The 12,849-nt window shown below is 40.4% G+C and overlaps 1 protein-coding gene across 3 annotated transcripts in view; it reads right to left on the bottom strand.

Annotated features, from left to right (window-relative positions):
- The window catches only part of fynb (FYN proto-oncogene, Src family tyrosine kinase b), a 76,797-nt gene extending 66,883 nt beyond the window's left edge, over nucleotides 1-9,914 (bottom strand). Inside the window, exon 1 of one of the 3 annotated variants that reach the window (XM_014967038.2) lies at nucleotides 9,720-9,914. The gene's annotated coding sequence lies outside the window, so the exon portion shown is untranslated. The remainder of the gene's footprint in view (nucleotides 1-9,719) is intronic. The other 2 variants (XM_014967036.2, XM_014967039.2) reach the window with 2 other exon arrangements.
- Between the last annotated feature and the right edge of the window lie 2,935 nt (nucleotides 9,915-12,849).

Genomic DNA, 12,849 nt, shown 5'->3' with positions numbered 1-12,849 from the left:
GACCGGTCAAGACTTGGAAAATTTTGGTGAACCGTCAGATAAGGTTATGCATGTTGGTGTTCCCGCTAAATCCTGAATATACCCAATTTGGGTTGTCTTGGCCTTTTTATCGCAGCCTGTGGGGTTTACCCTGACTGGGAACGAGAATACGACCTGTTGAATGTGACAGGTAGCCAATCAGAAAGCGTGGTGGCGTAAGAACAGAGGGGAATCCCAAACAGCTGACATATCGCGCAACTGAGAGTCTGGTGGATATCGGAGATATGTGAAAATGTTTATTATTATATGTAAAGGTCATTATTATATATGTTTATGTTTATTCAGTTAAAAATGTTAACTATGAAAAAACAGTCACCTCCAAATCATAGTGCTGCAAATAGAGCGGCTGCTCCCGCTGTCTATTATCCACCGCCTTTTCTTTTTATTACGTCTTTTATCTCTTAAAATGAGTCCACAAACTGTCACTATTGCTTCTACATCGTCATCCGTGTTTGGTTATTCTAAATTCCCGTATGCTATGTTGGGGGTTTTGTGGATTTTCTTCTGGAATCGCGATGTTTGTGACTGGAATCGGTTCGTGTGGTTTGTTGCTTCTGCCTTGTGGCTGAACACGAACCGATCGAACCTGTTGTTCTTTTATCAGCTCTGTGATCACAGAGGTTTGGAAAATCGGCCGACAATCCTTAAATCTTGCCGTATAAACCAGACTTAAGACTCACAAGCTCTACTCATCTCCTCTCGACCACTGCCCAAACGCTCTCTGACTCTGGTCGCTATGGTAACGTTTACATATCCCTTCAAAATAAGATACAGATGCGCCACAAAAATGAACATTTTACTTTCGTGAAAATTTTAACTCACGATAATAACTAACGGGAGCTCTGAGCTTGTTTCTCTGCAACGAGATGGTCCCATCTGGGGGTGATGGGAGACAATAACACCCGAAGTGTTGCTTATATCCACAGCCTGCTTTTCTCTACGTGGCGAAGCAGTTGGAAGCTTCATTGCCTCATTAGCAGCCGGTCGCCGCATGTTACACAGAGCGGCTTGATGTGGGACTCACCTACCGGTCCGGGATAAATCCATCCTCCTGTCTCTTCTCTGGGCATTTTCCCCTTTGCAAAGAAACTTTCCAAAGACATCTGATCCGTTTCTAACTCATTTTGCTGCTTGTGGGCTAAATGTTGGCGCGCAAGTAACTGAGAGAATCCGGTTAAAGAATTTTCAAAATAAAAGATCCTCCAGACTCAAATAATACATAAAACGGAAATATTTAATTATTTCTTTCGCGGCCCGGTACCAATTGGTCCACGGACCGGTACCGGTCCGTGGACCGGGGGTTGGGGACCACTGCTCTAACGTATACAGTACCTACAAAGAGAGGTTTAACACTGCTCTCCACTACAGTGAAAACTAAGTGCATTAAGGTGTCAACGTTCTTCCTTCAGCTCCTTTCAGACATTAAGAGCTGTCCATTAATTTTCCATCTGTTTTTCATTTTCTGAAGTCCCAGAAAATCAGCAGTAATCACAGATTTGCAGAGCCCAGCCTCCAACATGTGGCTGAAACATGTCTCAGTAACCTAGCATTAGCTCTCCTCTGCCTCAGCAGCGGTACAAACTTTCAGGCCGAATTAAAAGACTTATGCTCAATTTATTCAGCTTTTAAATATAGAACGAGGCGCTCCAGTGCACTGCTGAACTCCTGAATACGGGCTAAATGGACTTGAGAGCAAAATGGAATTGGAGCGATTAAGTGGGAGGAGAAGAAAAAAAAAGCAAAGGGAGATTAAAAATGGAAAAATGTTGGGCAGGGTATGAGAGGAAGCTCGGCTTGCCTGTGCACCAGATGCAAACGAGCAACTCTGATTCCTTTCAGAGGAAATGAAGCCGCAATCGAAAGGCTCTGACTTACTTTACACGCTTAGAGCACGTAGTAATCAAGCAAAAAGCCAAGCTGTGGCAGGTGGAAGTGCAGGGCCAATGATAAGGGAGCGCGCAAACAGGATGTGCGTCAGCTCTTGAAGCAAGACAAAAGGCTAACTGAATTCAGAGAAAAGAAAAATTAAAGAAATGCTTACATCATGAAAGTCATGCACTCATTCCTCATTGGATATCAGTGTGACACTACAAGCTGTTTTTAGTAATTGTAAAAGTAACTTTTAATCAGCAGCCACTTTAGAGGTAAGATGGAACCAATGAAGGAACTGCAGACCAAGGTTATTATAGTTAACTTAAAAGAACTAAATAACGAAAACTGAAACTGAGAAAACATTTTTGTAACTGAAATAAATAAAAACGGTAATTAACAGAAGAAAACTAAAACTAGTTGGAACTACATCATGTGTTTTTAAAGCTAACTAATGCATACTCAAAGTATACTTTGTTTTTAAATCTATTTTTTAGCTTTTCAAACTCCACACAAGCAGTTTACACCAGCTGTTGGTAAATTATGACACTGCTTAATCCTGTTGGTAGAACTGAAGCTGGTCCTCAAAAAGAGTGACAGTGAAAGTTTTGAGAAAACACCAGTCAGTTATTGTTTAACAGTTGAATACATTTGTTGAAAATGGTCTCATCTGTTGAGTCTTCATTACCCAATCGATGTATCCATAACTACAATAAAATACTATGACCTTTTCGAATTCTGCCACTAAAAATTTACCATGGTATGGAAAACTAAAACTACAGCTTCATTAGAACTAAATTGAAGCTAAACAATAACTAATAAAAACTAGCTAATCCACTCTAAAAACTCATTAAAACTAACTCAATTAGACAGAATGTCACAACAAAATAAAATTAAACTATACTGAAAAACCCAAAACAATTGTAACCCGCTGCAGAGTCAGAGATGATTAGATGATGGGTAGCTCTCCAGCAGCTCTGTGACAGCTCGCATTCATCCGCGGCGCACTATTTACTCGTGTGTAACAATAACTTCGCTTGAGCCTGAGAGCGGACCGTGACTCAGCAGGAACGAGAGAGAAAGAGAGACGGATGGAGAGCGACTTTCCCCTCCACTGTAAGCATGACACAAAGAGCGGCATTGTAGCGGTCCCTGTCTGACGCCGAGCAGCAGAGGGAGCGGCTGACCGGACCTCCAGTTGTGAGCGCGCGAGTCGGGTTAGTCTGACGCCATGCCGGCTCCGCGTGACGACATCACGGCTCGTTAAGGGAACACATTTTCATCTCAAGAAGGACTTGAGCTGAAAGCCACATCTGAAGGAGTCGTCTATGAAAGTCGTCTTTGATGTGGAAATTATCGTATTTCTGAGAAAAGCTCAGACGTGATATTATCCAGCTGGTTTTGTAGCTCTGTGCTTCAGGCTGGGACCATAGAAGGGTTCCTGATGAACAGAGCCAATATAAGTGAGCCGTGCTTACTTGTCAGCTTGGCTTTGCTGACTCTATTTATTCGATATCTAATTTTTAGTTTCTAGAGTTTCGGTGTATTCTACCCTCTTCAAAAATGCATATAAAAATTTTATATTTTATGTCACACGGAATATCCCATCATTTGCTTAGAGGGAATTCAGGTGCACTCCACAAGTCTGGACTTTACAAAGATGGCAAGGTGGAGGCCAATGTTGAAAAAGTTTGCATGTTCCCTGACTGCATTTGAAGAATGAGGCAAATCTGGTCATCCGGCATATGGAGTCGATGTCTGGAGACTTTTAGCAATTATTTTAGGGTTTATATTTTATACCTTAAATGGAATGTGAACGACACAAAAAAGTTTCTTTTTTGTTTTTATTTCATAGAAATAAACACTTTTTACTCAAACACTTGGGCTAAACACAGTGAATGTTTTAAATTTTCACTTTTATTGCTGGAAGAGAACTAAAAAATTTTTATAGACCAAGAAAATAGAAACTAATCGGCCCAAAAGGTTAAACAAGTGTAAACATCAAGGCAAATGTCATACTAATTTATTTAATTCATTGTTGTGCAAGTAAAGGAGAACGAATTCTCAATAAGACTATTTTTGTATTTTTTATGGTCAGGATAAAGTTCATTTTGGTCCTTGAGGACTGTCAGATTGGGGGTTTTCACACTTTGTCCTAAAAGTTTGGACCCCACTGCTCTAAATATTCACATAGTGAGACATGGTGGAGGCGGTATCATGCTGTGGAGATGTTTCTCATTGCCAGGGGTTGTGTTCAGATGGAAGGACATAGACACAGGTGGATAACACAACTTGTTAGAGGCTGAAAATGACTGGAGCAGGACAAGCAGCCAAAACATCCAACCAGAGCTTTGACAGAACAGTTCAGATCAAGATTCTACACAGAGCTGACTCAGGGGGCTGGATGCACAAGTATGTCACTTTCTAAAGAAATGTTTAACTGACACAGCTAGGAAATAAATTCAGGAGTAGCATTTTGTTATAATGAGAAAGTTTTTCACTAGAAGAACGTTTTTGTCAAAATAAGGAAGTTTCTCACTAAAATAAAAAATGTCTCCTTAAAACAAGAAGTTTCTCACTATGAGATGCAAAGTTTGTTAAAATGAGAAGGATTCTTGCTTTAGCGAGTTTTATATCTAGTTATTACAGAAAACTCTCTCGCAATAACATATAAAAATACACTCCTCATACAGATTACAACTTGTTAAAAAGGCATAAAGGGGCTCACTAAGTTCATTCCTCGAACCTGATTCTTCTAGACAATAACTGAAACTCCTCAGAGGTGTTTCCGTTTTACACTTACGACATTTCTTATTTAAATGAGAAGATATTTTTGTTTAAATGATATCTGATTGTAACAATAAAAAAAAAATCAGTAACACTTTATTTGACGGGGTGTGCATAAGACTGACATGACAACTGTCATGAACATGAAGGAGTCTTCATGAATGTTTACGACTGTTGTCATGAAGTGTCATTTGATAAATAATGACATTTAATGCAAAATTGCATTGAAACTTGTATTAAAAGTCCATTAAAATGGTCAACTTTGCATTATGTGTGTCATTATTTACCGAATGACACTTCGTGACAACAGTCATAAACATTCATAAAGACTCCTTCATGTTCATGACAGATGTTATGTCATGTTTATGACAGCATCATGTCAGTCTTGTGCACACCCCATCAAAAAAGTGTTACCAAAGCATCTCATTAAGACAAAAAAAGTCTTCTATTTTTAGTGAGTTATGCATCTTGATATAACGAGAACGTTTTGTCGTTTAGACACTGCTCCTGAATCCATTTCCCAGCTCTGGCAGTTAAAATGTTTCTGTACTTTTCAGATTTATATTTGCAGAACATTTTGAAACATCCTGAATCATTTTACTTCCGCCAATGTTGCTCAACTTTGTGTCGCTCTGTCCCATAAAATCCAGATAAAATGAACAGGATTTGGGCATGTAATGTGAAAAAAATGAGGACTTTTTTTTTAAACTGTAGGTGTGAAGAAATTCCAAGAAACACAACTTAATTTGATTCTAAAAATGTATCTTATTAGTATCTAGTATCTAACACCTGATCCAAGCAGAAAGCTTTAGAAATACTCTGACTGCCAGGGGAACTGATGGAGTCTCATGATGTCAGTTCTTGTCATCATCAGCATCTTCCCTCACAATTTACTCAACTTGACCTCTATCAAGTGCGTTCACATTGATTTGACCCCTGCTTCAGAAAGATTACCAAGCAAGGAACAAGCCTGATGCTGTCATCACCAAGGCAACCGTCACCGTACTGTGTGTCAGCTGTTCCGTGTTCACTTGGTGGAAACATGACTGAATGAAGTTCATCATCAGCTAAGTAATTGGCCCTTGAAGTGGGTTCTGGTATATTTCATAATCACTGCAACATTTTTATCATTCTTCCCATCGCTGGTAGACTTATTCATATTGCTACAGAACTAATTAAAGTGGAGCAGCTCCTCCCTGCTGATCAGTGGGTGGAGGAGGAGAATAGCAGAGATTGTTTGGAAGAAAAGACTGACCGCTAACGAAAACAAAGATAACCACAAGAACATGACGGCAAACACATCGCGGTCTATATCTGCTCTGGTTTATTATCTAAGCCTTTCATCTCAGTTCAACATGTTCTCCTGTTTCTGTGGAAGAGCTTTCCATCATGGCCGGCAGAATGATGTGGAAAACCTGAGATGTAGAGATGAACTGACCAATCAGACAGACACACAACGGAAACTTTCAGTTTTCTCTTGATTTAGTTGTTAAGGAGATGAAAGATCTTTTTCTATACGTTTAGTAGACACATCAAAACTAAACCGCTCCCATCGACTCATCAACAAACAGAAAGTGTTTTATAAAGAAAGGTTTCCGATGGTTTTTGGTGTGATGCTAGTTAAAAGGCTAACTTTGCTAACACTAAAGCACTAATCATAAACATTAACCCCACTAACCGTAAAGAACTACACCAACATGGTGCTTAGCAGAAGCTAATGCTGCAGCGTTAACGTCTGCTCTGCTCTTTAAAGGAAACTACTCTCGATCAACAGTTTGATTTTGACATTAGAATTTCCATGTGTCATAAAAAAAGAGAGAATATGAGGAGAGGAAATTGAGCTGGTCCATAAACAGACTTAAGCAACTTCAAAATAAGAGCATGCACATAAATTTCTAACTATTTAAACAATTCATAACAGTCGATAACCAACACTTCACCACACATATTGAACTTTATTCAACTAAAACTTTACAAAACAGCCAAGTAAGTTAGTGTCATTCAGGGGAGGTTAGGAGCGCTAAATGTTTTCAAAGTTAGTGAAAGCACTAAAGAGCTAAATGAAAAATTTGTTCTGCTATTAGCGCATTAGTGGAAGTTTTCTCACCATTGGTTTCAAGCAAAGATGGGGAGAATTATAGAATTTATTTTTCATTAGGTTGGAATTAAAATGAGTGTGTATATAAGTACAAAAAAATGCTGTACATGTTGGGAATCAGTATTGGACAGGAAAACCTTGATCATTGCATGTTTACTGACATGAGATGATTTTTTTCTCTGAAAAACAAAAAACAACAACAAAAAAAAGCATAAGATAATTATGTATCTGCAACATTTTATAAAACCTGTTCAATAATAATTAGTGGTGCCATTTCACATGGAATAATGAATGCATAGCTGTAAAGCATAAACTACTGTTCTCCTGTACAGAACTTCAGGACTGCTGGTTCTGCACAGAGCTCACCCTAAAGATGAATCCACCTGAACAATACTCGCTGCACCTGCAGCACCTGAACTCAGCGTGCTTCACCGCCACATGGCTGGAAACCACAACCTGCTTACAGTCTCTGCAGTGAGAGGACTCTGAAAACTTTGCAAGAAGCCGGTAAACCGAGTGACCTTCTAGTTTTTCTGTAAACCCAGCTCGTGGAACAAAATGGCTGTGATCCAGACCTGGTGGGGTTTTATCCGCTAAGACAATAGATGGGGGAACACCCAGCACTGTTCTCAAAGGAAACGGAGGTGATGAGAATGTTTAACCCCAATTAGAAACTACAGAAAAAGTGCTGCTGCATGATGGAAAGATAACAGGAAATAATATGTTTACTCGCGGTTTACCCTCCTTCAAGTGTAGGAATGAAACAGAAAGTCAGGTATTACATTTTAAAACATAAACTAACTCAAATCAGAGAAGCAAATACTGAAAACCATTCCCAGCAGATAAGGTGGTGATTAACAGCTTCTAAGAGTCAGCCCTGCTGCAGATGAAGAATCTGACGTAGTTTGTTGGTCTTCACCCGCAGCTCCGACCGCTGGGCACAAACTAAACACAAAAACTCTCACACTAACGATAAAGCATGGGAGAGGAGGGATGATGACTTGGGATCATTTGAAGCCACAATATATGTGCAACATGCTAAAAAAAGAAAAAATACATCATCACACAAATAATGTTAGTTAGTATTAAAGTGTTCAAGTGGTTTCGCTACAGACCACAGCATAAATATAGATACACCTGCTAAGTTTAGCTGCATGGACTAAAATAAGTTCACCGCCTTTTATAGAGCCTCTAGCTAAGCTGAAGAGTTTTTTGTGAAAATGAAGCCGAATGCAAAACTGATCAGCACAAACAGCCAGAAGATTTCACACTTCTAGAGTATTCTAAACCCACCGATATTTTTGAAGAGTATTAAAGAGAAAAAAAGACACACAAAACAAAAGAAAATGGAGAGAAAAAGTGCAAGGTACACTGACTGACATTTACTTGTGAAGTCAGGAGTTTCATCCAGAATAAATAACCAACATGCAAGTCCAGAAATCAGTAGGATTTATCTGTTGTACTCAACGAGGCATATATTAACAGAAAAACACTATAAAAACATGTTCACAGGGTTTCTGCAAGTGTTTGTGTGTAGAATCAATATAATGAACAATGAAAAATGCAGATAAACTGTTCAGTAATAAAGTTATTTTAAACACGCATCAGCCATGAGGTTGGGGTCGGTGTGCCACATCTGACTTTCCCTCTTGGGAGCAGCCGGTTAGCATCTCAAAAGCTCACTTAATATCTGACCTATGACCCCAAATCCCAGAGGAGTTGAACAGGAGGCTTCATGGATGCAGAGCAGAGAGAGGAGGAAGTTCAATATCCCCAACTCCAACATCTATGTGCTGAGTCACGAGACTATCACACAGCAACAATCTTCAGTCAGAGGCCTCCGCTGATTCGTTGCAAGACTGACTGCTAGTGGAGATCCTTCATGCGCACAGCATCACCATCTACAGCGACTCTTTGTGGATGGATAACAGGAGTACCCAAACATTTCCTTTAACTTTGGGGTAAATCATTTTGAACTGAATTACGCTGAAGTTTTTTCAATAGTAGGAAAACTTTCAATATCAACTGCAATTAAATTGAATTTCTTGCTTTTCATAATCACAACGTCCTGTTCATTTTCAGGTTTAGCATCTAGGTCAGTACAATCCACTGGAAACTTTCATCTGATTGGCCACATTAAAAAAAAGAAAAGAAAGAAAAAAAGAAGACAGATATTAGCCAGTCAAACACAAGATCCAAAACTATCCGTTGGAGCCGCGGTTTTCCTTACTATTAATGTGGGGATGGCGACTGGAAGCTGGACCACAAACTGCTTGAGAAGAGTTGAGCAGCAGCGTGGTGTTCCAGCCTCATATGATTCACGCACAGACACATTTAAAGCTGCACTGCACCGACCGCTTAGCGTGGATCCAGACTGCTCTCCCCCCCACCACCCACCCCACCAAAACCCTGCAGCACCACCAGAAATGCACAGCAGCCGAATCATGTGTCCTTCATCTGACTCCACCAAGCATCGATATGAGATGTTGATGGTTTGATGGGAGGAAAGCCGGAGGGGGGGGGGGCACTGTGGTAAATAAGAGGATCAAAATGCGTCAGTGCTTGGAGAACTAACAGCCCCTTCCCCTCCACCCCTTCAACCCCCCACCAGCACCAGCAGCTTAATTAGCTTCGTGTTGATTCTTCCATTAAGTCACAAAGGGGATGTGAGCTGCTGGAGCAGCGACCAGGGCATCACGTTCAAACCAGGACGACGCCTCAGCTCCACAGTCCTGCTGGAGCAGCAGCAGAGGAAAACACCGGCCGAGAGAGCTAACGCTGCTTAAGTGCCTTCATGTTTAAAGAAACGCCAATAAAAAAGAAATAATGTCTGGGGATGGAAATAAATAAATCCCAGCCATTCACTGCGCTTTGGAGACAGGACAGAGCAGAATGATGTGGAAAACCAGAGCAGAGCGTCACTTACCGATATAAGCGGCACTAATGTCCCACAGCGCCGTATTCCATCGCTTTAAGCTGAACGAATGTGTCGGTAATAAAGGCTGAGCGGCGGCGGCGGTGGCCCTGTTGTTCTATTGCCCTGCTGCTCCGTAGTAGCCGCTGCGTGTGATGGCGTTAGATCTACAGGGCCACAATGAGACTGGCGATGCCTTCACGAGCTGTCGGAAATTTCCCCACAGACAGCGACGGGTAAACAAATGACGGCTCCAGAAGCATTTAGGGGAGGGTCGGGGAGGGAGAAGCGAACTTGTTTTCCCACCTATTAAGACTTGGTAAGTAATTGTAAGTATTTCTACACAAATACTCCAAAAATTGAATTACAACGTTTTATAGTGAGCAAACGTATTCAAACTGAAACCAATTTAAATCGGTCCCACGCAACTACAAATATACTAGTAAGTTATTAGCTTAAGCATGTTTCCAAATATTGTGACCAACTTATAACACAGTTCACCTTGGAGTATTAACTTTCCAGACCCTTTTTGGATGATTACCTATACGTTCTCAATTGCAGCTGGAAAACCCGAGCTATATAAAACTACACAACCGAGTCGTGATGTTTGAGTGGCAGCAGGTCTGTCCAATCATTGCTGGTTTAAGGGGCTCGGATGAAGCGCTGGATGTAAATATACACAGATTTCTATACCACAGATGTCGGGTAAATTTTGAGATAATGCTATTTATAAAAAAATAGCCAAAAGCAGGTGTTTGTTGTAGTAACTTATATGATTTTTTTTAAAGTCTGAATTTATCTAGGGTGCTGAATGAGATGCTGTTTTTACCTCTGTCTGTTAACCAACTAATAAACAGGTGTGTGGACTGCAGTGTTGAGTTTCCGCCATCTCCTGTCTGCTTTGAGTACTGCACTTTTCTGCTTTATTGTCGCAAACCTCAATATTCTAGCTGAAAGAACCTCCGCATCAATCTAAAGTTATTTAAAACATTACCACAGCATGATGCTGTCACCACCATGTATCACATTTAGCGCTTTTCTAAAAGGATCATCGTTGCTCTTATCTGACCAGAGCAGCTTTTAACTTGTTTTCTGTAGCAAACTGCGCTGTCAGTGTGTTCTTCTTGTCATCCTCCCTCAGGAACATGTTTTTTCTCCTGCGAACAGATGATCCCATCTGAGCAGCAGAGCTATGTAGCTCCTCCAGGTCCAGGGTGACCATTCAGGGACTTCTTGGCTGCTTTAACACAAACCTTACAATCCAACGAGCCATTTCTATCTTCGTTCATAGTCTGCCTGCCATACTCTACATTTATTCTGATATATAGTTAACTAATTAGCCCACTTTTAAACAAAATCGTTTGCACTGAAACTGGTAAAGTTTTTGCCAGGCTTGCATTGTAACAAAATTATCTTTGTGATTGCATGGTGACATCTGGACATCGGCTCCAGGCATCTTGAGTGTAGGCGAGTGGATTCATTTTACAGGTTGTAACATTTGGGCGCCATCTTCTGTCTATATTTAGAATAACACTTTTCTGCTTTGTAGCAGCGCAATATTCATGTGAAACCTCTGGACAATATGCTCCGCCAGCCGCCTTAATACTCAGGCTTTTTCAAACTTACTTAAGAAATATTGTAATTATTTATTCAGATAAAAGCTGAAGTAGGCTATGTAACTTTTATAAACAATATGTATTTTTCCCCATGCCTGCAAAAAATTGCCACTTTGTTGAGAGAGTACATTCTGAGACAGATAATCTGTGAAAAGAATAGAGTTTCTCTGCCTCCTCTCTATGGTCCTATAGCCATCTGCAGAAATACACCGCTCCGTTAGAATCAACCAATCAGAGCCAAGAGGAGGATCTTAGCGCTGTCAATCAAGCCTGTGTCTCTGCTGCAGTTGTGCTAATGGTGAAGCAATAACTTACCATTACTGGAAAGCTAACTGAGCATTCACATCAGGCTCCATTGTGTGTTAATAGATGTTGAATAATCTACCTGTTATCCTTTTTACATTTTACTAAGCAGGATAAATTATGAAAGCAGTGCACTGACAGCCCACTAGTGGATGGTGTTGTGGCTCCGTGGCCCCTCTGAGCCTCAGTGTCAGCTGCTGTGTGATGTCTCAGTGATGACAGACACATTTAGCCTTTGCCATCTCTTCCTGGCTCAGAAGCTAAAGCATCTCCCTCTTGGCAGCACAGAGACCACCTCCCATTGATTACTTGCCAGCATGTAAGCAACTCCCGTCTCATACCAAGGTCTGTCTGCTAAAAACTCTGTGGGAGTCGAGGAATTACAGTGCCTTGCAAAAATATTCATACCTCTTGACCCTGTTCTCATTTTATCTTGTTGCAACTACAGACTTTTTTTTTACAGGTTTCTTTGCGATTTTGTCCGATAGACCAACAGAAAGTGGTACAAAACTGTAAAGTCAAAGATCAACCTAAAATTATTCATTATTCCCTGGGGATATTTTATCTAGGCAAACAAGTCATGTCATGTTGTTTACATGGCCACGGTTCAAAGGACAATTGTACCGTGGCTACTTACTCCTACCACTAAAAGTGGCTTTTGGTAGGAAGCCAAAAGTGACACATGTAAGACTGATGACATGAGAGACGATGAAGAGTCAAAGGATCCAAGCCATCCTGAAGAATTAGGCCATGCTGATGGCAACATCTTAATGCACACAACCCAGCAGATGCATCAAACTGCTGGTTACCATGGAATCAGATCAAGGAGGAAACCACTTCTCTGAGTAAGGCACACAAAAAATTTGCACACCTAACATACTCAAACAATTTATTTGGGTATGTTAATGGAACCTTGATTTGGCAATAAATTGTAGACTCGTTCAGTCCCAAGAACCTCATTGATCAAGCATGGTGGTAGGAAGATGCTGAGCTCCGTCTGACAGAGATCCAAAGGATCCATCAGTATTATATGCTGAACCAATTTTTTTAAGAATCCTTTAGAATCTATCAAAGTCAATATTTTGTAGTCTTAAAACAGTTGCTTCTGATTATATAAAGCCTTGTTCCGACAAAATATATGACAATGGACTTTTTATATGCCTAAGCTTTAAAACGACTGGAGTACATTCTATTTCAAATTATCCCAAGGATTTCCACATAAA

Source organism: Poecilia mexicana, unplaced genomic scaffold (assembly GCF_051168715.1).
Source record: "Poecilia mexicana isolate PSO_F unplaced genomic scaffold, ASM5116871v1 scaffold_21, whole genome shotgun sequence".
Lineage (NCBI taxonomy): Eukaryota > Metazoa > Chordata > Actinopteri > Cyprinodontiformes > Poeciliidae > Poecilia > Poecilia mexicana.
This window is presented reverse-complemented; position numbering and strand designations above follow the sequence as displayed.